The sequence below is a fragment of the Rhamphochromis sp. 'chilingali' genome (assembly GCF_963969265.1).
Source record: "Rhamphochromis sp. 'chilingali' genome assembly, chromosome: 22".
Taxonomy (NCBI): Eukaryota; Metazoa; Chordata; class Actinopteri; order Cichliformes; family Cichlidae; genus Rhamphochromis; species Rhamphochromis sp. 'chilingali'.
Window position 1 is genome coordinate 7,046,449 of NC_137950.1, and position 27,392 is coordinate 7,073,840.

The window sequence follows — 27,392 nt, forward strand, 5'->3', positions numbered from 1 at the left end:
ATTTTCTGTCAAAAATTGTAGGTTTAAATCAGGACTGGGACTATTTTGCAGTGCCAGAGAGGAAACTTTATAGCTGCTTTCACACTTTCAGTAGTGCTCTCCTTGACGATTGAACCGGCCTTCATGTGCAAAATCAGTACCTCTTAAATTCTTCGCTTGGGAAGTGCACTGATTTTCAAGGACAGCAGCAGCAAGCGGGAGAGATTGAGAGCATATTATTGTCTGACTGCGAGTGAGTAGCAGCCGCTAGAAAAAAGGGTTCAGCTATAATGACTAGCCTTTAAAAGTTTAAACCCTCTCTGTCCCCTAGGCGACACAATCCATTTAAACTGAATGGAACAAGATGAAAAAGTTTTAGTTAAACTAAGTTAATTTATTGATGGGTTATTTGCCCAATTTTTGCCCGTCGTGCCCTGGGGGAAATTACATAGGAGGCTTACATATAAAAAAAGGAAAGAAAGAAAAAAATGGTCACACTTGAAGTGCCACAACTTGGGACTAGAAACAGTTATAGTAGAGGGTGTTTAATGGTAGAAAGTAGGAAAGCAGTGTTAATGCAGCATACCAGGGCATCTTTTGTTGTATATTCTTGGATACCACACAGGGGAAGCATTCTGTGTTGTCATTTTAGAGAACCATGCTGCTTATTGAGCATTCAACATATCAGTTGCTGTTTTACCAGGGCAGCCAGGGTCTCATGATACATATAAAAGAAGTAAAGGTATGATGTCGCAAGCAAAGGCTGCAAACTGTGAATTGGAACTGTGCTGAACACAACATTAGAGAGCACAACGCTGTTTCAGACTCAAGAAAAACAGAACAGCAAAAGAGGTAAAAATAGATAAAAGTGCTTTGTCTCCAGTCATTGGCCACAAAGACTGTGTAACAGAAAAAAGTGGTCATTATTACTTTGCAAGCAGACTATAGAGCTAAAAAAAAAACCCTAAACTTTTACAGATTCTGGATCAAAAAACTCCTGTTATCCCAACCGAGCTTTGGCTGTTAGCGTGCTCTGTGTGTTTGTCCCCTCATTATCACTTCTATGACACGAAACCATCTTTCCTGGCAATTACAGTACAGGGGACAGTGTGAGCTGATTATTATGAAAAATACTATTTGTTATTTCAAAGATACATATTTAAGAGTTTATATATATACTTTACCTAAGTCTTTTTAGCATTTATAGAGATCCAGATGGATCTCATTAGCATTTATTTACTCATATACTGTAGGCAAAACAAGAACCATGAACCTGGAACATAGACAACATAACAGTAGCCAGTGTGATGTCACTTGTTTTGGACTATATTTTGAAGCTTCAACATTTTTCTTGGGCTTTTTTGGAGCCAGAAGTGAAAACATTTATGCTAAGTTGACGTGTTAAGGGATCAGTTAATGCTAACTAGCTTGGCTAGCAAGCTAATAAAACACTAGTATCTCGTTCATAAACCAAACATTTTGTGCGGTCTGTACCATGTAGCAAGCTTTAGCATCAGTCAGATTATCAATCTAAATGGTTTTAGAGCAGGTAAAAGGCGCACGCATACAGAATAGGTCCAATTTAATGAGTCCAGTTAGCAGAGGTGAGGCATAGCAGGCCTAGCCTCCACTGTCTGTATCGTAAATCTGTTAATCAAAGTGAAGTCCAGTATCCAGGTGGATGAGTTCACCCAACTCAGAGTTGTTCTGAAGGGGGAAGTATCCTGTGAAGCTAAATGCAATTCATACCATGGGCTTTGAAAGTCTACGGGTATTTAATCACTTTTAGAGCCAGCTTCAAGTGGTACTTAGACGTGATGTAGTTTTTGGTACTTGTGCTTAAGACCTTTACACACTGAGCGTGATTCTGATGCAGATGCAGTTTTGTCAGGTAACATAGATGGCCTGTATTTGTATAGCGCTTTACTAGTCCCTAAGGACCCCAAAGCGCTTTACACAACCAGTCATCCACCCGTTCACACATACATTCACACACTATAGACACACCAATAACATTGAAAAATTCATCCTAAAAAACACATGGAAAAGTCAACTTCAAGCAAAGACGAGCTGGACCTGATGAAAGAAATGGAGATTTCGAGTTCATCCAGTTCTTACAAGAAGGCAGTAGGACAGCAAATTTCATGATATGATCTGAGCATTCAAGCTGTATCACAATAACTCATACACGTTGGTGGCCAGCCATTAAGGGGCAAACTGATTATCGGTTTCTAGCCCAACAGCACTTTGGCATACGGAGGGGATCAAACACCCACACCTGCTTTTAGTGTACAATTTTTCCTATCACCTGATATGAGTCAGATTTCTCCCCTGACACAACAGAAAGAACCACACTTTCAAAAAAAAAAATAAAAAATTAGAGCGATTTCTTTAACCTTTTTTAAATGCCTGTTTTACTTTTTGACAAAGGTGATAACTAAAAACCTTGCTCTAATGTTCAAGGTCTATAACTCACAAGCACTCCCACACATGCTGACATTACCGTTTACTCCTCATTAGTGCGTCTGCTCAGACGCTCATCTCTTCAGTCTCTGCCTCTGTATATATGTTTTTGAAGTCTTGAGCACTTTGTGACAGATTTCAGTTATTATTAGGAGCCTGAATATCTGGGCTAGACACTGAAAGAAGCACTCCTTTGACGGTCTTTTGAAATGCGCTCGTTTCGTCAGGCTACTTATATGGGATCATACGCTCATTAGACCTTAAAATAATCCATGTGTGATTAACACTTTAGTGTGACTGCTTTTGTAAATGTACAGTTTTATCATCAGGATGAACGTTTTAAACAGCAGAACCTACATTAAGTCTCTCTTTAGTAAGAAAATTTACTTTAAATTGATCAGAAACGTGGTCTGATTCCCTGTATGTTAGCTAGCCCTAGCTAAAAATGACCTTCGGAAGGTGTGTGTTGCTTCTCATTGAGTGTGTTGCTTCTTCTAAGAATATATCTATCTACATTAGTAGAGTTCATTTCCCTTTCAAAAGAAAATTGCAGGCACTTGCCATTAACATTTTGTCTTTACTTAACCCCTCTGCTGTAGATAATGTTATCAGCTTGTGCTGAACAGTAAATGATGGGCGCCGGAGCTTATCTGCAAGGACGCCTGGGTAATTTGGGTGTCTTTGTTCTCATAACTTCCCTGGTACCAGAGGGTAGTATCCTTAGAGCTCAGTGAAAATCTTTAATTGGCACTGTCAGTGATATTTGAGGATAAGTAATTAATATTTAGCTGCTTGCAGCCGACACAGTGCCGCACAGGTCACCTCGACTCTCACCCCACGCTTAATTAAAATGAATATTTTAAGTTAAATTGCTCATACTGGTAAGTTACTTGGGTGAGTTTTTAAAGATCTGTTAGATGTGAGGCAATAACAGATTTTATGAGCAGGTTAACAAAAACTTATCTCTTTTTTTTTTTTTTTTTTAATTTGTTGAAGTGTAAATATGATGTCAGAGTTGTCAGTTGTGCAGCCTGTGTGTCCATGCACCCATTAGGGCAGAAGCACTGAAACTGAAGTGCTGTAAATGTGCTGTCGTAAAGTTTAAAATGTGATATATTCCAGCACTGAGTGCGGCTGTGAGTGTTAGAAACCGGCACTATCGGCTCTGTCAGGAATGTGCAGCAATGTGACCTTTTTACATTTAAGATAATGAGGAATATGTCTCAGCACTGAGCAGGGGAAAAAAGTTTTTGGTACTTCTGCCTGCTTTTTTCTCTCCATCTATTTATATTTCACTTGACAGGAAGAAGTGATGAGTCAGAAATCAAACTTCAAATGCTGCTCGACCTCTCTCCTGTTCTATTTTTATTTGTTGTCTTTTCCTGGGAGAGGTTTGTTAGAATTTCTGACGAGATTTACCTATTCCATGGTGGAGGAATGGCAGATCGTATTCCCGTTTCTCTTCCCTGCTGTCGATGATACATGTGTGTGTGTCTGCATTTAATTATTTGTGTTTTCTCTTATTACCATAATGTGGTTTTCTGTCCCTTTCTCCACCCATTCACACAGCTTTAAATGCTGCACAGCACCAGGCTGGCTAATCATTAAACACAATGCTGCACAGTTCACATCGACACATGTGGTTTGTGTGTGTTTGTTGCTCCTTCCAGGCCACACACACACACACTAACAGTCAGAGCATGACACGCTGTTGACCACCTCACTGTATTTTCTTTTTGAACTAACTGCCATGTGACATGTTTTGCTTATGTCATTGTATGTGGGAATACAAATGTCTAGACAGGAGGGACAGCTGATCCAGAATCAGTTGCAAGGCTCTTATCTTAAAGACTCGTAGTCCTGTGTCACTCAAATGAAGCACTGCTCCCAGACTTTTAAGATTATGCTTCAAACTTTCCTTTTCTTTTTTTTTAAAGGCATATCTTTAACCCTATCTTAGTTATTTTGCAATAGGCCTAGACTACTGGGGGCTTCCCATGATGCACTGGTTCTTCTTAACTCACCTTTTTGCACTCTCTTTGTGCTTATACACCACTCTACATATAATCATCTTGCTCTCTACCTGTTTGTTTTTTGTCCCGTCTCCTTTCCCTCAACCCCAATCAGTCGAGGCAGACGGCCGCCCCTCCCTGAGCCTGCGTCTGCTGGCGGCTTCTTCCTGTTAAAAGGGTTTTTTTCCTGCCCACTGTCGCCAACTGCTTACTCGTAGGATGCCGTGTGATTGTTGGGGTTTTCTCTGTGTTATTGTTCGATCTTTACCTTTCAATATTAAGTGCCTTGAGGTGACTGGTGGTGTAAAGCAGCGGTCCCCAACCTTTTTGGCACCACGGACCGTTTTATGTCCAACAATATTTTCACGGACCGGCCTGTAAGGTGCCACGGATAGATACAACAAAAAAACAAAAAAAACAGTACTGGTACCTAAAAAAAGAAGATTTATTCAAAACACACGGGAAAATGAGTTAATGATAAAAACGATTAAAAAAAACTATAAATTTCACACCCGAGCCTCAACTCTCGTGGCCCGGTACCAAACGACTCACATAGCGGTACCGGTCCGTGGCCCGGGGGTTGGGGACTGCTGGTATAAAGTGCTGATGTAACTAAATCGAGTGTTAATCTAACTCACAGTTGGTGCCATATTGCAACCCACCACTACCCTTGTCCCTCCTTTCATCCTCTATCTGACTAAATAAGTGCTATATCTGTAGTCGCTGATGCGTGTTCCATGGTGTGCTGGTGTCTTGCATGGTAGAGCAGCGAGGTGTACTCGCCCCAATTTATGCACTCCACGTATTCGCATGGAAGAGCAGGGAGGTCCCAGAACAAAGCTATGCTGCAAAATATAAATGAATGCAGATGGAAATAACAATCATCCTTTGACTATTATGGTCTTGACTGAGCTTCAGAGTTTGACTTTTGCATAATCATCACGTCTTAAATATCTGAACTTTACATTTTAAAATATTTCTCTGTAAGCTGATGGGCTGGATTTGATGAAAATTGCTTTGTCACTTTTTGGCACAAAATCAGAAGAGATCACAGATCCTTTCAGTGCACACGGAGCTCAGGATTTTAACATGTATGTCGATGCCCAAAGGTGGAAGAACTGAAAACACACAGGAGAAATAATAGCCACAGTGTTTATCCCCCTTGGTAATGACTAACTAGAAAATAAATTACTGTGTAAGATGGAAGCAATAAGGGTGCAGCAAATACTGAAAGTGGCTTTTGAGAAGTCTCAGACCTGCAAGTCAGACTCTATTCTGCACATTCTAAACATGATTGCATGCTCCAGAAATGTACCTCTTCTCTGGTAAATTACTCACTGAAAGAGAAGTCACTTCCTATTGTGTTTTACTTTGTGAGCTCCAAGGTTAGATTTGGAGAAAAAAAGCTGCAGGACTGATTTATGGTGCAGAACTGGAACACACTGTTTCTCTTCTAGGGCAAATTAAACTAGCTCCTTAGAAATGTGTCGTGATCGATACAAAATCACATCAAAATCTGTTATCCTCTTGACCAAAGACAGAGAGGTTGTACTTTGCATCAGAGAAAACACCTCAGTTAATTGTTTTTCACATTTCGGCTAAATTCGTCACCTAAAATGTTTTTAGGGGAGGAAAAGTGAGGCATTAAAATCCATCTACTTTGGAGACTTATAGCTTTCTGGGCCACATGTTTTGATCTGGACCCATGTTGAAGTTCACTTGGTAGAACATCTTTGGGATTGGGATTGGACACCAGTTAATGTGGATCATCAAAGTAAAAATATCATGTCACTTATACTTAAAATAACAGTGTCCCCAAACTGCTCTTTGGAAAGGTTTTCTTAAAGAAATTTGACAGAGTTCAGGTTGTATGCTTTTATTTGTTGACTGTATTAAAATTAGCTTGTTCGTTCTGATCAAACTCCCAGGGCTAAAATTTGATGAGGTTGCTGGTGGTGGAAGATGAAGAGGGGAAGAAAACACTTCAGCAGCAGTATATGTCTGACTGAATGACTGGATTTGACTGGATTTGTGAATGGATGCTACTGTATGGGCTCGTCAAACTGCAGGCGGAGCAAAAATATGTGGCACTGAAGTCAGCCTGTACTCTGCATTTTACTACATGGCTAAAAAAGCAATCTTGGTTTGTTTAAATCACAAATGTGAATGAAAGCGCTCAAACAAACAAAAGCTTACATCCTATGAATCTGTGGCGAAGGCAGATGGTGGATTTTTGAGAAGAACTAACACAAAATTGTTTACTCTTTAGTAAAGACGAAGCTCTTGATAGGCAGCTCTGGTAATAATCAGAAAATGTCACATTTCTTCATAACATTCCCCCTAAACTTTTTCGGAAAAGGCTGAAGATCAAAAAGGTCACAGTTTCAGCAGCGTTCAAGAGTTCTTGTGACGTTTGAGAGGCGCTGTTTTTATCTTCATCATAGCTTTCAGGATGGGTTGTCTGCTAGTTTCAGGAGATTCTCAGCAAATGTTGTTAAGCCTAAATTGTTGCCGTGAATATTAAGCTTGTGAGATTAAGCCTGCTTTACAAGGCTGGGGAGCAACAGTGTTCATGGAAAATGTGTTAATTTTAGACACTGGCAGTATACTGCAGTGAGATAGAAGCTCCTGGCTGTGATCTCAGTAATTCAATATTTCAGTGATCTCAGTTCTTACTAATCAGTATTAGTATTTTTGTCCCCTTCCACAAGTAACTCTGTGTATGTGTATACTTTCTGTACACACATATCTATAGGGTGTTACTACACATAGCACTCCCTGAGCCAGACATCCATCGAGTCTGGGAGGCTTTTTTGGGGGCGGCTAATCTTAACGGTACCAGTGAACACTGGCAAACTCAACAGATTTCACAGTCTTACGTTTTAATAAACATGTGATATTTCTGCTTCATTTTCTGCTTCGTAATTTCCCGCTGACCGCGCTGGACAATGTTGGTTGTCATGGTAACAATGCACAGGTACACCAAAGGCAATTTTCATTGCAAAAAGCTAGAAGGCAGTCTTCAATATGCATGAAGCAGCAAAGACATCCACAAATTAGGACACACGCTTCTGTCATTTGCTTGGTGTCGTTTTATTGTTTTCTTTCAAGTTGTAGAATGAATCACAGACTTGATCCTTGCAGCCTACCAGTGCATCTATATTACATGTGGTGGGATTTGCCAGTGACCTGATGCACCCAGGATATGCATTATTTATGCTGACGTAAAGGCACTTATAATTTTCAGTTGCGTAACACTGTGTAAGCTGTGGGCTCAGCTGTGGACAGTGAGATGGCTCTGTGAGACAGCGTGGCTGCTATAAAGTGGAGCCTGTATGTATGTGTCCTTTGCAGACTGTAGCTCCTCGTTTTTGCTTTTCAAGCATATAATAAGTAATTATTAATAAAGATGATTAATTTTAAGAAACCAACACAACCAACTACAAACAAACACAAAACCAACAGAGGTAAAAAAGCCCCCCCCTTCCCCCCCCCCTCCTCAATTGGAGAAAGGGAAAATGAAATATTATCTAACTATAGTATCTTAAAACATGTTAATAAATATCTATTCATTTTTATAAATTGTGTTTTTCTGGATAAAACCAAGCAGAACTTTCTTTTGAATGAGTTTTCGCATCACCTTTTCACTGAATCATCTTTCTGCACTGTCGAAGGCAGTGTTCCTTTAGCCCTCATAACCACCATTTGTAATTATTAACAATAATTTAACACAAACTAACAGATAAAACTGTGCACTGCAAACTAGTCTGCATTCAAAGGCATAACAGGAAGCCATGCGTATGAGGTGTAGGGTATGGTAGATTTAAAATCCACAGGTAAAATTAGACTTTAGTAGCACATTAGAATATTTTCACTTTGGTGTGTTTTGGCTAACTTTAAAATCAAACCAAAAATCAAATCAAATTACTTTTATTGTCACATCACATGCAGGTACACTGGTACAGCACATGTGAGTGAAATTCTTGTGTGCGAGCTTCACAAGCAACAGAGGTGTGCAAAAATACAATAACATAAGAACAAGCAAATATAAGAATGGGTAAATCTGGGAGTTATATGAATCAATATATGTACAATATAAAAGTGTATGCGCATTACTGAATGTGTATAGTAAATATGTATATCTGCGTGTGTGTGTGTGTATATATATATATATATATATATATATACATATTTTAAAAATTAAATAGAATAGACAATAAAATAAAATATAGAAAGTTTGGCAGTTGGAAATGCGCAAAACAAGTGGCATTTATATACAGTATAGAGTGCATAATGTTGAAGTTCTGGTAAGTGAAGGTGAGGTGTCTATGAAGTGTTCAGCAGTCTGATGGCCTGATGGAAAAAGCTGTCTCTCAGTCTGCTGGTTCGGGACTGGATGCTGCAGAACCTCCTTCCTGATGGAAGTAGTCTGAACAGTTTATGGCTGGGGTGACTGGAGTCCTTGATGATCCGCTTTCCTCAGGCACCGCTTCCTGTAGATGTCCTGGAGGGAGGGAAGCTCACCTCCAATTATCCGTTCAGAGCACCGCACTACTCTCTGGAGAGCTTTGCAGTTGTAAGCGGTGCTGTTGCCATACCAGGTGGTGATGCATCCAGTGAGGATGCTCTCAATGGCACAGTGATAGAAGGTCCTGAGGATGTGGGGGCTCATGCCGAATCTTTTCAGTCTCCTGAGAAAGAAGAGGCGCTGCTGCGCCTTCTTGACTGTTTTGTTTATGTGTCCTGACCACGTAAGATCCTCAACCAGATGTACACCAAGGAACCGGAAGCTGCTCCCCCTCTCCACAGCAGAGAGAGGGAGCAGCTTCTCCTAAAGTTTATTTCATGACTTTAGGAGAAATCATGAAATAAAAAGCACTACACTAAGGTGATTTGTACTGCTTTCAAATGTAAAAATGGATCAAAATTGACCTAAGCTGTGTGTAAGGGTTAAAAAATGGAAAGGTACAAATTTGGAGGTTCAGATAGTTGCTGATGGAGCGAATCATTTCACCGTCATCGGGTAAAACCATTAAAACGAGCAGATATGGATGATGGTGTTGGTTAAATTGTAATGGTTACAATTTCTTTTCCAGCTTCTTTCTTGGTTAGCATAGTGGCTTGATTTCACTTTGTCTGAACAACACATGTGCTACAGACACATGATAAACATTGAAAATTGCTGTCACCAAAAAGGTTGTCATTCGTAGCCATGAACACAGAAAAAGAAGCTTTTTTGTGACTATTTCATGTTTTAGTAGGCTTTACAGCTGCATATGGGATTAATCAGCTGTACCCATTTTATTTTTAGCACTTAAAGCTTTTGAATATTATTTATTTAAGTTTTGTGTTTGAATTATGTACTTAGTACATGTGATGCATTATAGCTCTTAAGGCTATGGCACCAGGCTGTGGGGTGGAAAGTGAAAAGCACAATCATAACATAATCAGAATCATAGCACACCTATGATATCAAAACGTGTCATCATGTGACTCGAAGCATTGATCCACAGTTATCAAAAATTCTGTTCAAAAGCCATCAAACCTTGGAATCGCCCACATTGCAATGATCATTGTCAGAAATCTCCTTTCAGTCTGCAGCACATGGTCTCCTCCTCTCCTGCAGTATCTGCTGAAAATAAGCCATATGTAGATGCGCTTCAGTATTCATGAATAAGCAAAATGATGAAACACACTCATGCTAATAAGCTGCCACAGGATAACAACATCAGGAACAGTACAAAGCCACATTTTCTCCACTCTTACATAACCTCAATCATTCCTGCTGTTTTTTTCTTTATTTAAATTCTTTCTGTAGGTTTTCATTTACATTTATGTGGCAGTGTTTTTTTTTTTAAACCTTGGTAAATAATAAGCTGCAGTGTGAGAATATTTATGTTATTATTACTAGTAAATTGACAAAGGGGACCTGGACACCTTGGGGACAGATATACAATAAAATGAGATGCTTACAGAATCAAATGTATTGGTCTGCTTGTACCTCTTTATTTATTTATTTGCTTTTGCATCAGACAACTCTTCATGTGCTTGTTGAGTTCCCAGGAGACCGTTGTTATGGACCAGTAACCGTGACAACGATGCAATGCGATGAATATGTTGGCACTGCTTCCACCAGATTCAGCTCGTTCGGCTGGCAGATGGCTTTCAGGCTTTTTTTGAGCTTCAGGTTTATCCGAGGTCCTTCTCTGGTGACGGGGGCATGTTGATGTTGTCGCTGTTGATGTTGCAGCCGCTACAACCATAATCTCCATGTGGTGACAAATATACAGATGGGGGTATTAGCATAGTATTCCATCAGGACAGGTTTGCTCAAAAGAAAAACCTCACTTCCCATTCTGACAGTTGACTAATCTCAGACTGGAAGCATTCCAATTCAATCACAGTGCTGCAGTGAAGGCTGCCGAACACTGGAGCAAGTCTGGGTTCAAGTGTCAATCTGTGTGGCACAGGACTGCCCATAGAGAACTGATTTCTTACACTGGGAAGCAAATTATTATCTGCACACATCATGATGGAATTGTTAGCAATTTCAGAGCCACAAGGGACCTATCTTTAGTATTACTGGGAGGTTATATTTTACAACTAAACACAAGTTAAACAAGGTGACTTTGAATCACATGACAAATTTTTAAACAATGTGGGTTTTTTCTTTTTAATAAAACAAAAGTTAGCGAGTAGATTACATTTCCAAAATACTGCCAATGGCCCTGTAATATCAAAAAATGTAAATGACCAAAAACCCTTTGAGGCAGCATGGAAATGAATCACATCCTGATATTCAGCGAGGACATGTTTTATTAGGGATGTAATGATTCTCTACATCTACCATTTGGCTCTTTACTCAGGGGAATGACGGATCACGTGGTCGTAATTGGATCACAAACAATAAATGAACTATAGTATTCAAATTTACTCTTTATGGGATCTTCTTTTTCTTTTTTTTATAGAAATGAAAGCTTTCATCAGTCCAGCTTCTACCAGGAATTAACAATAATCATTACCAAAGACATTTCTCTGGCTATATTTACACACAGACACACATGCTGTTTCCACCAACACAAAATCTGCTCTTAATTTAAAACGGTTAAACAGACCGCTCAGCTAAGCTGTGCGTTTTACCACAAAGCTTGCGGTCAAGGTTTGAGCCGTGGCTAGAGACTGTGGAAATCCCTTCTGTGTTTCAGACGCATTACAGCCTTTTATTGCCGTGTAACAGTGGCAGCTTTATCATAGTAAATAGGTTTTCCTATCACTTAGCATACCACTCTTTTTTTTAAAGAAAGGACTTTTAAAAACAACAACAGAGCTGACCACACAATAACACCAAACCAAACACAAAAGAGTTGTAGAAGAATTAAAAATGCCACATGGGAATAATCACAGATGACCAATCATGGACCTTTACAATGATTGTATGACTAGCTAAAGTTGCCTCTTGATGCTTTCATGCAAACATGGAGTGTAATGGAGCAGATTTGTAATCAGTTGTAATTTCAGTTGTAAATGATTATTATTGATTATGATTATTTTGCTCTGTTTTTGTCCAAATGATCTCATATCTCCTGCTCCACCTGACTGAAATAAAGGTTTCTCTTTGTGAAAACCTAAAGCCGCTCATCGATCGTCCCAGGCACAGTGCAGCGGGAGAGAACTCATTATTTACAAAGGAATACGGCTAACCTGCAGTTTGATTTAAGGGACTTTCTCAAGCCTGTCGGTCTTCTTGCTGGAGGCCCGGGAAAACCAGAATACTGCTCCAACAATTGTGGCATATATGATGAGGTATGGTACTCCCATCTGTCCCTCAGTGCAGTCTGACAGGGCCAGATTGAGGCAATGTGCACAGTGCACGGTTGTAAGGCCAGGAAATGAGTTCTAGTGTCTCTGCTTTTTGTCCCACTTAAGCTTCTCGGCATGATCACTCTGACACTCTCATACATCACACCAGCTCATACCGAAGGATAAGGAAAAGAGACTCACCAGCTGCCATTCGGGATCTGTCACTCACGAAGGAGCTCTTTGCTTTTTTTAATCAAATGCTTTCCACTTTGTCAGGTCTCCAGAAAACTATGTCATCTTCATCTATATTCAGTGAGTAGCCTCATCAACGCTAATCCCCACTCTGGGAATTTTAACCGCTCTGCCACCAGCTGGTCATCCAGAATCTTGAATAACTGGTGATGAAACAGACTTCGGGCAGAAAAGCTATTTTGTTGTCCTGTTTGACAGTAAATATGTAAAGATGTCCCATGTACAGTGATTTAATTGAATGGCTGCAGGATTTACTTTGAAACTGTGACAATAAGCACAGTTCAGTCAGTTGCAGTAAGAAAATAAAGAGTTCACAGCTGCTCTGGTGAGGCCACTTTGACTTGAGACATTGATTCATTATTCTCAAGCCTTTGAGAGTCCACTGCAGCTTTCCTCCTACAGACATAAAAGATTACTTCTAAAGCAGCTGCTTTATATTTATTTTTCTCAACTTTTATAAAGTTAAAAGTATTTGCAAAAGTGTGTTCTTCTCTAAGGTGTTTTTGCTCTTCTTCTGCTGACTGTCATCCAACTCATATGCATCTGGTAGTTTGTGCTCAGCTCTCATAATCCAGCAGCTTTTTACAGCGTGGAGGCACAATGCTTTTGGCATAGGTAACATATCATGCCCTCCTCATTATATCTAAGCCAGGTACGTTTTTTCAGACCTCGTGGGTCATAACTGACTCTGTGTCTGGGACTATTTTTAATAATATAAAATTAAAATTATGTAAACATAAGCTTTGTATTAATACACACTTAATGACTTGGCAACTTAACTCTCTTGCTCCTAGGCCAACTCTGATCCCCTCCTTCATGTTAGAACCTGATAAATTTAAAGCACCTGATCAGTAACACGACTGCCTGTAATAAAATCATCTGCAGCATTTCTCAGCATCACGAGCAACACCACCAACTTCCTTCTACATCGATAATTTTCAGTGGTTTATGTTCTGTTTATAATGTTGTTTTTCTTTGGCAGTGCGACGGCACTGTACCGCTATGTTGGTTTACCAATGAAATGTTGTCGTATATGCAAACGACAGGCACTGACTAAGCACAACCACAGACTGTGTGTTAAAAATGCAGTTGGTGGAAGTCCAGTTGTGAAGCTTGAAGCTGAGTGTTTTGTGCATTTTGATATTGTCAGTTGTTGAACTGACTGGGAGGCCATTTTCCTGTAGACTTCTATGATATCTAACTTCTTTGTGAAGCTAAGCACGTGACTAAAAATGTTCTCAGATGCACAGCGGTGGGAAATCTTGTCAGTATCTAGAAAGTCCTCAAAGTTGAAAGAAGACCCTACTGGCCACGAGAGAGAGATCATCTTAGAAATTCATCCCAGTGCAGCAATAACTACGACAGTCACGCAACGTTTCATTTGCTCGCTGGCTTAGTGGAGCGGCAGCTTCAAAGAGCCTTTAGTTCTTCTGATCATGAAGTCAGAGGAACCACTGGACACTTTGTGTACAAACTCATAAATGAAGATTTTTGGGGGGAAGCTTTAACCATTTCTTACCTAAAAAGCACTTAAACATATTTTAAAACTACATCCTCTTCCTCACATACAAGGTCTTGAAAAATCAGGTCTATCTTAAAGACCTTATAGTACTGTATCATTAGAGCACTTTGCTCTCAGACTGTGAGCTTACATGAAAGTAAAATGGGAGGGAGAGCCTTCAGTTTTCATGGCCCCGCCCCTCCCTGAGCCTGATTCGTTGGAGCTTTCTTCCTGTTAAAAGGGTGTTTTTCTTTCCCACTGTCACCAAAGTGCTTGCTCATACGTGGTCATATGATTGCTGGAATTTTCCCTGTTGTATTATTGTAGGGTCTACCTTACAGTACAAAGCACCTTGAGGTGACTGTTCCTGTGATTTTGTGCCATATAAATAAAATTGAACTGAACTGAATACATTCATTCATTTTTATATATATTCATTTTTAAAATGAAACTAATTATTTATTGATATTTAATTTGTATTAAAATAAATTTCCAATATGGCAAAATTAAACGCTGTTTTAATTTTGTTAAAATGCTGATTAGTGCACTTTCTAAAAACAAAGATGATCATAGTTTTAATTTTATTCTGCAAAAACATCCACCACACAGCTTTCTGACTCTTGTACAGCTCTATTAAAACATCACATTTCTGTAAGTTGCCACAGAAATTAAAAAGAAAGAAAGAAAGAAAGAAAGAAAGAAATTATCCTTCCTTCCATAAACAAAACTGCCCGCTTCAATTAAACAGACTCACAGAATTGTACTGAGGAGTTTGGCTGCGAGGCTGGAGGCACTCATAATTGCTGAAGCGCTGAAACACACTGCTCATTCACTTTTCCCCATCCTCCTATTCTCTGCCACTTCAGGGATCCAAACTGGCAACTTTGATGCCCCTGCGAGTCTTTGTTTTTATTGGCTTTGCACAGCCTTGGCGCATGGATGTTCAAACGTGTTTTTATAAATAAATCTGAGAATAACTTTGCGAGGCCTAAGGCTGACCCTCGGGTTATTATTGTCACTGGTGGGAATGAAATTTATAATTAGAATTTTTTTTCTTATATTGTAAGGAGGTGGGAGTGGAAAATAAATCATAACAGTGGTGTTGCCATTTAATAAAAGCACTGAGTAGAATAGGATTACCTGGCACTTTCTGCGCTCTGAGATGACAGAGTGATTCTGAGTGAGGAATTGGTTTTGCTCGTGTGTGTGTGTGTGTGTGTTAGTGAATGAGTGCTAGGCGGCTAGACTCAAATTGCTAACGAACTCCATTTCAAACTCTGAGGAAAAATGTGTGTGTAATTTGTCATGAGAAGTAACAACACAGCTGTATTCACTTCTGTTCCCTCCATATGGATATTTATCTCATCTGAAGGCATCGCTACATGTCCACAGAGCACAATTTCACACTGCACTGCTTTCATTGGGTTTACACAGACACTACTCTTGCGGCTTATTTATGAAAACGGATACCAAGGCACTTAGAGACGAATGGCATTCAGTCAAATAAATTTTTTTTTGCATTGTTATGGAGATTAGCACACCTCAGAGTAACATAATTACATGCAAGTTCAATTTTTAAAAAATGAAGTGGTGTAAAAACTGCCAAAATCATCCCTCGGGGTGAGCGGTTTTAGTGCTGTTATCTTGGTGTGTTAAAACATGATGTGACAGGCGAGTGGTTCATCTAATTCTAAAACCAGAAACAGTTTGGTATTAACTAGGTGTTAGTCAATGAGCATATCCTGGATAATCCTCCTATCTCTAATCATAATTGCAATTTATACTTTTAATTTATCCTATATTTGTGGACAGAAACTTTGCATTGCCTTGAGGCAACTTTTGTTGTAATTTGACACTATATAAATAAAATAAAATTGAACTGAAAACTAGCGACTGAGGCCATAAATTCTTTAGGAGGGTCTAACATGGTCACAAATGGGCGTCATCCCGTAGATTTCTACAGAACTTTAAGTCTTTTTTTTAGTCGCCCCCTGCTGGCAAATAAAATAATGCAGGTTTAAGACACTTCGACGTGCCTTCAGTTTTCACTTTTAGTGACTTAAATGTACAATGGGGTACTAGGGCAACTTTAAGAAAGAAAAATGTTATTAATCATTTTAGGAACAATGTTGAAATTTCAAGATTAAGGTTGAAATTGTAGTTTGAGCAAAGCTTTGGTGCAGAAAGCTGTTTCTGGTCAAAAGGAAAAAACACAAACTTGGAAGAGTTGGCTGGCTTTGTACAAAATGAAATGGGTGCCAATGATGTTGATGGTTACGCCCTTGCGCAACACAGAGGATACATGATGTTGATACATGATCACAAAACACTTGAAGAGACAGCTGATCAGGTTGTTTCACTCACTCATCTAGACAGGGCAGTTTTTCAGAGGGTATAGCAGCCATGGCAGTTTGCATTGAAACAACTGTAATCCCCACATTTCCACTTTTTTCTTGAAATTTCAACTTTATTCTCAAAATGATCAAATAATACATTTTTTTTTAAAAATGTGGTAGTCAGTTTTTAGAGGGTTGAAACAACTTCTGAGGCAGCTGCTCATGTAAACTTTGTCCCAAGTGTTAATTGAGCTGTTACGTTGTATTCCATTTTAAACATTTTGCGTGTTACATCAGTATTCTTACCTGGTATTATTGTATTTTTAACAATAAATAAGTTATATTTTATGGCAAAATGATATATATATAATATAGCGCCTCTCTACTTAGTTGAGCACTTGAAGCACTCTATTACAAGTCTCATTCACCAAATCACACTCTCATAATCATACTGAAGGAGGCGGACTGGAGGAGTCGGAGATAGAGCTGCCGACCTTCCAGCCGATAGACGGCCTGCTGTACACAGCTACCCCTGCAAAAATAAAACTACTGTTACTCACAAATTAGACGCAGCATAATATTCTCCTTCAGAGAAGCACTGACTAAAAATGTTCTCAGATGCACAGCGGTGGGAAATCTTGTCAGTATCTAGAAAGTCCTCAAAGTTGAAAGAAGACCCTACTGGCCACGAGAGAGAGATCATCTTAGAAATTCATCCCAGTGCAGCAATAACTACGAGAGTCACGCAACGTTTCATTTGCTCGCTGGCTTAGTGGAGCGGCAGCTTCAAAGAGCCTTTAGTTCTTCTGATCATGAAGTCAGAGGAACCACTTTGTGTACAAACTCATAAATGAAGATTTTTGGGGGGAATGCTTTAACCTTCAAAACTTTATGTTTTTAGAACCATTTCTTACCTAAAAAGCATTTAAAAAGCTGGAATTTGCATTTTCATACATATTCATAGACTCTCAAAGCAAAATTTCTGGTTTTAAACTTGAGAAAAGCGAGTAAGCAGTATCATCAGATAGCAAACTCCCATTGAAGTGCTTTTTTGCAGCTGGTGGTATTTGTAAAAACTCACATCCACTGAATAACAACACATAAAATATACCATGGTTGGATTTAGAGTTACTGCTATGGGATGTTAAATAAAACCAGTGTATAATAACACATATTTAAATGTGATGAGTGAAGGTGAAGTGTCATCTTTTTTTCATGCCTGCCCTTTTCATGTCATAGCTCAGCGGCCTCATATTAAATTCTTATTAACGTGTTGGAAGGGGAAGACTGTACCCAGGTGATCAATTATGTTTCTGCAAGACGTCTTCTCTGGAAATATTACAGCCACAGCTCCGCCTGTGTGTCCCATCTGCAGTGAATCAACCCTAATCCCATACGGTGACGTTTACAAATCATTGCTGTGCTGAAAGACGGCACCGGGGTTGTATTTCTTTTTTAAACGTAAAGGTGATTCTCAAGTTCCCGCGGCACACCATAAACAATCACACAACAGCACGAGCGGTTACTGCCTCAGCGATGGTCCTCTAAACACACTTTATACATCCACGGCTATATGTTTTTGCCTTAGTATTCATACATGATGTGTATTGAGAAGCTAAAACATTAGCCAACATTGAGTTTATAGACCATTAGCAGAGAAAATAGAGTATTGGTGGAAGCTAGAAAACTCTAATTGACATCCATATCTGCAGTACATGGTGACTATTTCACAATGTAAACATATGACATTATATAAAGCTTTTTCAAGACCACTGTAGTCAAAAGAAGATTGATTCCATTCATCTGGAGTGATGTACACTACTTACAAGGCAGTTTTTCTGGGACTGCTCTCAAAATACCTTGATGGAAACTGTGAGGCAGACAGAGGACACCTCCCTGCCCCTCCATGTGCATACATGGAAACCTGAAGGGACTGGACAAAAACAAGACCTAGCTCAAAAGTTGACTGGAGGCTAAGTTATGTCCAATGACAGTGATGTTGAGGTAAGTTGATTAGGATTCCTAAACTTGTCACTAAGACACTTGACTTTAACATTAGCTAGCACAATGTTTGCTTATAATCAGCTCGTTTGATCATTGTTAGCTATCCGGAGACGTGAGGGTTGCATCGTAATTGCGATGACATCGTAATAAAAAAGGCATGTGCGTGCACGTTTTGGATTGTTAGAGCTGACTTCAGTTCAGTAGATGATGCTTGAAGGTGAGGAGGAAGAGGATAAGGTGGAACTGAGGAAGGAGAGACAGCAGTGGTGAAGGAGAAGGAAGACATAATGAGAAACAGAGGCAAATACAAATATTATAATATATTATTATAATATTAAATGATCATATATTTGAAAGATAGATTTTGAGCTTAAATTAACAGTAAGTTGTACTGTGTATGTGGCCTGTCACTAGCCACATACATAAAATACGATTAGCTGGAACAGCAATGTGTCATGGTCCCTGCCAGTGTTGGTCAAGTTACTTGAAAAAAGTAATCAGTAACTAATTACTGATTACTTCCCCCCAAAAGTAATCCCGTTACTTTACCGATTACTTATTTTCAAAAGTAATTAGTTACTTAGTTACTTAGTTACTTTTTAAAACACGATTTACAACCTGAATAGGTGATACAGCAATAGATCTTTCAGCACAATTCTATTTTTTCTGCATAATCCATCATATAAAATGTAATCAAATGAAAAAGTCTCTTTTTGAAACTAGTTTTATTAGTTTTAATCTTTTAACTTTACGCATGAAGCATCTTTAAATTATATGCAACATTCTCTGACTGCAAGAAATTTGTTTAACATTTAAACCTATTTTCTGCATATTCCAGCACATAAAATAAAATAGGTTTTTGTCTTTATACTCACTCAGAAAATACAGCAGAAAATACATAAAATCAAAGACTAGCGGTCCTGTTGCTCTATTGTTACCTGTATAGCAGGAGTGGGGCAGGCGGAGGTTTGCCCTGGTGCAGGTGTGTTGTAGCGGTCAGTGGAAGGATCTGGGAGTTTCACATTCCTGTGGCAGTGTACTGTCTGTGCTTGCTCGGAAGTTTAGGGTTTGTTTTTAGTTCAAACTCAAAGTAAGATCAGTACTTCTATGCTTTAAAGCTGCACGGTCATACTCTCTGCCACACTCGTTATATTATCCATTGTTGATCTGCACACAGCTGTTGCCACGAATGTCGCATTCGCTTAACATCATTTTCATGAGACACTCTCGCAAAAAAAGTTTTAGTAACGCAGTAACGCAGCGTGCTTATGGGAAAGTAACAGTAATCTAATTACCTTTTTTGCAATAGTAATCCCTTACTTTACTCGTTACTTGAAAAAAGTAATCGGATTAACGCATTACTGCCCATCTCTGGTCCCTGCCCTCCCAGCATGTTGTCCGGTCTCTCTCCTTCTCTCTCTGTGTTGGACTCCGGGTCCCCACCCTGCTCACCTGTGGATCATCACCCACCTGGGCCTGATAAACAGTCACCATCTCCCTCTTCGGGCGGTGGCTGGCAGTCATTCGTTGCAGGATCATTGACCTACCTCGTTAGTGAAGCTTTCCGTGTTCTCCATGACTAGCTGATAATTGTGTGTTTCCCCGTGAACTGGTCGACCCTGGTGATTTATCTGTGGTGAGAGAGAGTTGTGTGGATTTCTCCCCTTCACCTTCTCTCCCTCTATATTAACCTCGTTAATAACATGTGAGTCTTGCTGAGTCCTGCTCGCCTGCTTAAGACATGACACAATGTCCACCTCGGCAATTGTATTCAAGATAGCCGGACAACATGACGGCTTCCACAAACTAGTGTTGAGTTTATGAGAACTCATCAGTTTGTTGGAAGACATCATTTCACACTAATCAGTGTATATTTATACAAGATTACTTTTTTCTTTTCAATTAAATAACCTCAAAACAATACTTGTACCTTTTAAGTGCACTGATGAAAAATACCATAGCTTTGAGAGCTAAAGAAGCTTGTTTATGTGACCTATGTGACTTCGTGATGAAGTCCATGATTCTGTGTAGCTTTTTTCTAGCTAAAATAAATCACTAAGACTTGAGCAGAAAAAAACTAGGCAATGTTTTTACAGTGTTTAAGGTTTCATAAACTGCACAAGTAGCAGGCTGAACCGTTGTTGTTGTAACAATCTGAGCCTTTTTGATTATCATATAATTTCATTCTATAATTAAATTTTAAGCCTTTTCTTTCTGAATAATTCGTTCAGTATTGCTTTTAAAATCTCCAGAATATGACGTTTTTCAGGGTTATGACCCTAAAATAACAGTATCAAGTAGTAGGATATTGGCTACTTGTGTGATGTTTGAATAGCAGCAGACACTGATTATAAGGAAGCGAACATCAAGCTTGAAGGATGACAAGAAAATGAAATATCAGTGCCTCTTTCTCTGTCAGATAATAAGATGTCTTCTTTTTCCCCTTTTTTCCAATTATATGGTCATGATTTAGCCATGAAGGAGAAAACAATGTTATTTCTGATATATCCGTGAATATACAACATCTTAAATTTTATGATTACACCCTGACATTCTGGTAAATAGTGGTTACAAACCTGTAAACATTCTCTGACAGACAGGAACAGCATGTCTGTATTCATAGCTTCTATTGGTGAGTCCAATTCAAGGACACGGGAAAAAGAACTAAAGGTATTTGATCAGCACAATAAGGACTGAAGCTGAAAGCTCTGACAAGTGCATCAGCCTACTGGCTGAAAATAGTTTGCTCTGTGTTGTAGCTATTTCCAGACACTCCACCAATCACTGCTTCTGAGTTCTGTGGCAGCATCCTATGTAGCCTTCCATTTATATTTTCTTGATGAACAACAGGGCACTTGCACCATCCTCAGCCATACGGCAAATTGAGTTTCAGTGGATCTGAGCAGTAACTGTAGTATCAAAAATACTCGGTCCAAGAAGAACTAAGCAATACAAATCATCTGTTGGTCCAGGCAGAAAAACTGCAGATAAAATAAAATATTATACATTAAAAAAAAATCGATAATAGTTGTTTAATAATTAAATCTGTCAGGAAAATAAAAACTTCTACTGGTTCCAAAAATATAAATATGAAATTTGCAGCATTTTAATAAATGGTACATTCAATGTTGAATTTTTGACTGACAAAAGAAGTACTTTGGACAGCAATATTCTAAGTTAAGGTTGTAAAATCTTCAAAGTATCAGTAAACTATTCTTATAAGGACACTGTTTTTTAAATCTCGAGAGTTTTTACCAGGTTATATATAAAATACTAATGATTAACTGCACCCCAAGTTATCATTTAATGTAGAACGTTTATTCAGTCATTCGTGTTCAGCTTTATTTAAATAAATAATAGAACAGATCATGTACAATTAATGCAAACTGCACCGTGTGTGTCATACTGTAAAATGTTTTCTTAATGTTTGGATGATACTGTTATTTGCTATTACTTTTATAATATTGCAGAATTAAATAGATGCTAAATCTATTTTCTATGAAATCATGGTCACCTACAGCTGTAAAGTGAACTGCAGTAACTTTCTGATGCTCACAATTAAACACAAGATCTCCACCTGCTTACATTCTGTGGACAAGCGAGCAACAGCCTAAGCGGTTGTGATCAGGAAATTTATGGCTGGCTAAGGTAGAAGACCAGCCCCAGTTGGGCTATCCACTCAAAATACTATGGACAGTTTTCTATGTACGATAATTTGCAGTAGTAGGCTAGTGTTAGCTAACAGTAGCTTATAGAAAAACATCTGAGATGTTCTCAAAAGGTTGATTCTGTTCATCTGGACGAAGCGTTTTTAGTAGGAGAAACATTTCGACGCTCATCCAAGTGACTTCTTCAGTCTCAGCTGACTGCAGGTTTCCCCAATCTTATTAACAGTACATTTGTACAATGACTGAAACCAGCCTACTGAATGAAAAATGGGCTGGGAGGTCAGTTCATTGATCATTAATATGCAAATTGTCATGACCATTGATCAACAACCACTGATCAAAGCCCACTGATCAATGGCCATCATTACCATTCACAGAGAGTTTGGGAATGGCTGCAATTACAGCATTGTAAGATGGTGAAAGATGTACCCTTAGTCCCGCCCTCTTTTCCTTCTCACGTATATGGCCTCCTTGACTCAATCTCAGGACGTACCTTGGCTGTAATTTTATGACCAACCTTATGTTGGGGCTGTTCTGGTTTGATGACGTAGTTTTAACTAATAAAATTCATCTTTTTATGGCTAAAGTCAGGTAATGTTAGTTTACCTACTAATGTGGGGAAATTGCCTGACGCCAGCAGCTACTTTACAAATGCTTTCTGAAGCCACATTCAGTTTTGTTTTTTGCCTTTGTGGAGTTTGTGTTGTGTTTCGAGCCACCTGTTTGTTGACATTTGCTGATAGTTAGATACTTTAAAGCTGCGGTTAGCTAGTGCTATATATAAAAACACCCAGCACGCCCCTGCGGGCGGTTTATCCTTCAAGCTCGGGTCCTCTACCAGAGGCCTGGGAGCTTGAGGGTCCTGCGCAGTATCTTAGCTGTTCCCAGGACTGCGCTCTTCTGGACAGAGATCTCCGATGTTGTTCCTGGGATCTGCTGGAGCCACTCGCCTAGCTTGGGAGTCACCGCACCTAGTGCTCCGATTACCACGGGGACCACCGTTACCTTCACCCTCCACATCCTCTCGAGCTCTTCTCTGAGCCCTTGGTATTTCTCCAGCTTCTCGTGTTCCTTCTTCCTGATATTGCTGTCATTCGGAACCGCTACATCGATCACTACGGCCATCTTCTTCTGTTTGTCTACCACCACTATGTCCGGTTGGTTAGCCACCACCATTTTGTCCGTCTGTATCTGGAAGTCCCACAGGATCTTAGCTCGGTCATTCTCCACCACCCTTGGGGGCATCTCCCATTTTGACCTTGGGACTTCCAGGTTATACTCGGCACAGATGTTCCTGTACACTATGCCGGCCACTTGGTTATGGCGTTCCATGTATGCCTTGCCTGCTAGCATCTTGCACCCTGCTGTTATGTGCTGGATTGTCTCTGGGGCATCTTTACACAGCCTGCACCTGGGGTCTTGCCTGGTGTGATAGACCCCAGCCTCTATGGATCTTGTGCTCAGAGCTTGTTCTTGTGCTGCCATGATTAGTGCCTCTGTGCTGTCTTTCAGTCCAGCTTTGTCCAGCCACTGGTAGGATTTCTGGATATCAGCCACCTCCTCTATCTGCCGGTGGTACATACCGTGCAGGGGCCTGTCCTTCCATGATGGTTCCTCGTCTCCCTCCTCTTTCTTGGGTTTCTGCTGCCTGAGGTATTCACTGAGCACTCGGTCAGTTGGGGCCATCTTCCTAATGTATTCTTGGATGTTCGTTGTCTCATCCTGGACTGTGGTGCTGACACTCACCAGTCCCCGGCCCCCTTCCTTCCGCTTAGCGTACAGCCTCAGGGTGCTGGATTTGGGGTGAAACCCTCCATGCATGGTAAGGAGCTTTCTTGTCTTTATGTCAGTGGCTTCTATCTCCTCCTTTGGCCAGCCTATTACCCCAGCAGGGTACCTGATCACGGGCAGGGCGTACGTGTTGATGGCCCGGATCTTGTTCTTACCATTCAGCTGACTCCTCAGGACTTGCCTGACCCTCTGCAGGTACTTGGTGGTTGCAGCTTTTCTAGCGGCCTCTTCATGGTTCCCATTCGCCTGTGGGATCCCCAAGTACTTGTAACTGTCCTCTATGTCTGCAATGTTGCCTTCTGGTAGTTCAATCCCCTCAGTTCTGACTACCTTCCCTCTCTTTGTTACCATCCGACTACACTTCTCCAGTCCGAACGACATTCCAATGTCATTGCTGTATAGCCTGGTAGTGTGGATCAGTGAATCGATGTCTCGTTCACTCTTGGCATACAGCTTGATGTCATCCATGTACAGGAGGTGGCTGACAACTGCTCCGTTCCGTAGTCGGTATCCGTAGCCAGTCTTGTTAATGATCTCACTGAGGGGGTTCAGGCCTATGCAGAACAGCAGTGGGGACAGAGCATCTCCTTGGTAGATCCCGCACTTGATGGTGACTTGTGCTATGGGCTTGGAGTTGGCCTCTAGTGTTGTACGCCACATCCCCATTGAGTTCCTGATGAAGGCTCTTAGGGTCCCATTGATCTTGTACAATTCTAGGCATTCCAGTATCCAGCTGTGGGGCATTGAGTCATAGGCCTTCTTGTAATCAATCCAGGCAGTGCACAGGTTGGTCAGTCTGGTCTTGCAGTCTCGGCTGATTGTTCTGTCTACCAGTAGCTGGTGTTTTGCGCCTCTGGTATTCTTGCCAATTCCTTTCTGTGTCCCGCTCATGTATTGACCCATGTGCCTGTTCATCTTAGCCGATATGATGCCTGACAGGAGCTTCCATGTAGTACTGAGGCAGGTTATTGGTCGGTAGTTGGAGGGGACCGGTCCCTTCTTGGGGTCCTTGGGGATCAGGACCGTCCGGCCTTCAGTTAGCCATTCCGGGTGTCTCTCGTTAACTAGCAGCTGGTTCATTTGTGCTGCCAGACGCTCGTGGAGTGCAGTCAGCTTCTTCAGCCAGTAGGCGTGAACCATGTCGGGCCCTGGTGCTGTCCAACTCTTCATACTGGAGACCCTTTCTTGGATATCTGCCACTGTGATGGTTACTGGACCCTGTTCAGGGAGGTCGCTGTGGTCAGCCCTCAGATCCTCTAGCCACTGAGCATTGCCGTTATGGGTTGCATCCTTCTCCCATATGCTCTTCCAGTATTGCTCCGTCTCCAGCCTTGGTGGTGCTGTTCTCTTATTGTTCCCTTGCCACTGAGAGTACACCTTTGCTGGTTCTGTGGAGAACAGCTGGTTTATTCTCCTGCCTTCTATCTCTCTGGTGTACCTCCTCAAGCGGCTGGCCAAGGCTGTGAGTCTTTGCTTGGCAGTTTCCAAGGCCTCAGGTATGGACAGCTTGCTGTATTTCTTAGGCACCTTAGTTGTCGCACCTTTCTGCAACTCCGTTAGTTGGCTAACCTCCCTCCGTGCTACTTTGATCTTGCCCTCTAGCCTCCTTCTCCATGGAGGGTACTGCCCCTTGTCGCTGTTCAACTTGTAGCCAAGCATCTCACTGATCACTGTTGCCGTATTGTAGATCAGCTTGTTAGTGTCGGTAATCGTGGTTGTAGGTATTGCCCGTAGTGCTGCATTAACATCATCTAGCAGACCTTCTGAGGGAACTTCACGTAATCTTGGTAACCGGCTACGCGGGATCCAGGTTTCAAGCTTGGCCATGATCCTATTTTTCAGGTCAGTTCCTCTCGCACTCAACGATCCTTCTCCTATCGCACTTGGGGCTATGTACCCAATCTCGGGTGGGGGTGATGATATCTCCCCCCTGACCTGGCGTCCTGACTCCTCCTTGCCGTAGCATTTGTGTTGTACCTCGTCAATCTCTAGCTGTGAGAGCAGTCCCTTCTTTCGAATGTTGGAACACTGAGCTACTAGTTGTTTCGCCGTCATTGTGGATGTTGGGTATCGAAGAATCCATAGGTCCCTCATCCTATTCATGTAGCCCCTTCCGCCAGGGTTACTTGCATAGTAGCATTCCAACAACGCCCTGTTTTCGTCTCTTGCCCACCGATGCCTTCTTGTTCCAGTAGCCCACTTTTCGTCAGGGTGCCCTGGTTCCTCAACACCTGACGCGGACCTTGTTGATCCGGGCGACGTCCGAGCCGGCATGCCTTCATATTTATCTGTCTCGCTCATGTCTGCGGTAGGCTTGCTTAGCATAGGGGGTCTAGCCTTAGGACCCTTACTGGATACAGACGCCCCAGGCAGGAATCGAACTTGCGATCCTCTGTTCCAAAGGCGTGTAGTCTAACCACTACGCTATCCAGCTGCTATATATATATATATATATATATATATATATAAAAACTGCATAGAACACATTTACACAGTGCTATACACACGAGAGCAGAAAATAAAAAGGTCTCAGTGTTAGAGGAGAACTTTCTGAACTAATTTGGAAACAATTCATTTAATCATTTCAACTCTCAGTTAAGTCCACATTGAAAAAAAACTATCATAATTTTCAGTTCATTTTGTTGACTAGTGCTGTTGTACTTCTTTATCACAGTGTAACAGTGCTACTAATCCCAGAGAGTGAGGGATGACACCAGAACAGGATGAGTAGCAATGCATTATACGCACACACTAATTTTACACACATTTTCATGTATGCAGCGAAACACACACACACACACACACAGATGGAAGAAAGAAAGCACCAACACACACGGGCACACGTTTGCTTTTTTAATCCGTCGTTTTTTCCTCTCTTCTCCACCCTTTGTGCCATTCTCTGACAAATGCACTACTCAGTAATCACAATAATCAAACTCCAGTTCCCGACAAAACAAAGGCGGAGTGGATGAAGTAAGGCTACAGCTACCAAGATGAGAATCTAATTTACTCCCCAGCTTTTGATTATGAGACGCACACTTTCTCCTCCTGAACATACGAGCTGAGGTGGGCTGCATCTAAAAAACAGCAGCCTTTAGAAAACTCCCTCATCATGGCCAAACCGCAGAGATACACAGTGACTATTCATCAAGCTGTCAGCCTCTACTTTCTTAACAATTTCAGAGCCTCAACAAAATGCTGCTGCATTATCACACAGTGCTCAGAAAAAACTTTAAAAGAGCTTGCACAGTGGCCTATGAATAAGGAAAGATAACACTTTGGCTTAAGCAGAAGTTTTAGAGCCTAGTGGGACTTATTGGAAGAACACGACATGCTCTAACAGGATTTCAGTCCTATTGTTTGGTAAAGCTATCATGTTTGGCTGAGGATTGAATGGTTTATTAGGGCATTACATGCTGCACACTTTCAAATTAGAATTTCTTTCGAGGCTGTTCTAATATTCAGACAGACAGGATTGGAACAGCACGTACGGATACCCTGGAGGAAAGGATTTCACGTAAGTTGTTTGAGGATGAATTCATGTTTGAAGTCTATTGAACAACACGACTGAGTGCATGTTAAGCCA

The 27,392-nt window shown here is 40.7% G+C and overlaps 1 protein-coding gene across 1 annotated transcript in view; it reads left to right on the plus strand.

Annotated features, from left to right (window-relative positions):
- Positions 1-27,392, plus strand: part of rab26 (RAB26, member RAS oncogene family) — a 126,655-nt gene that overhangs the window by 13,734 nt on the left and 85,529 nt on the right. The window lies entirely within an intron of this gene.